The sequence below is a fragment of the Ichthyophthirius multifiliis genome (assembly GCF_000220395.1).
Source record: "Ichthyophthirius multifiliis unplaced genomic scaffold scaff_1120509250383, whole genome shotgun sequence".
NCBI lineage: Eukaryota > Ciliophora > Oligohymenophorea > Hymenostomatida > Ichthyophthirius > Ichthyophthirius multifiliis.
Genome location: NW_004086795.1, coordinates 30,318 through 31,112, shown reverse-complemented (window position 1 = coordinate 31,112; position 795 = coordinate 30,318). Strand labels below are relative to the sequence as shown.

The window sequence follows — 795 nt, the reverse complement described above, 5'->3', positions numbered from 1 at the left end:
CAAACACCTAAATCGCAAGTATGACATGATTCATCACAAGAGAAAGGAAGCAAGATTATCCATCATATGTCCAATCTTGAGGGCAGACAACAGAACAAGATTATTAATCTTCATTCAATTAGTGACCTTCATCACAAACACAAGTACCTTCATGGCATTAGAAACAACTTTCATGGCAAACAGGTGGGTTACATTTTTTATTATTCTCAGAAAGTGTATATTTTTCGTTACATCCGCAAACACCTAAATCGCAAGTATGACATGATTCATCACAAGAGGGGGGTAAGCAAGATTATCCATCATATGTCCAATCTTGAGGGCAGACAACAGAACAAGATTATTAATCTTCATTCAATTAGTGACCTTCATCACAAACACAAGTACCTTCATGGCATTAGAAACAACTTTCATGGCAAACAGGTGGGTTACATTTTTTATTATTCTCAGAAAGTGTATATTTTTCGTTACATCCGCAAACACCTAAATCGCAAGTATGACATGATTCATCACAAGAGGGGGGTAAGCAAGATTATCCATCATATGTCCAATCTTGAGGGCAGACAACAGAACAAGATTATTAATCTTCATTCAATTAGTGACCTTCATCACAAACACAAGTACCTTCATGGCATTAGAAACAACTTTCATGGCAAACAGGTGGGTTGCATTTTTTATTATTCTCAGAAAGTGTATATTTTTCGTTACATCCGCAAACACCTAAATCGCAAGTATGACATGATTCATCACAAGAGGGGGGTAAACAAGATTATCCATCATTGGATTAGGTCCAATCTT

The 795-nt window shown here is 36.4% G+C and overlaps 1 annotated feature.

The window, feature by feature from the left end:
• Positions 1-795: part of a microsatellite that runs on past the window's edge.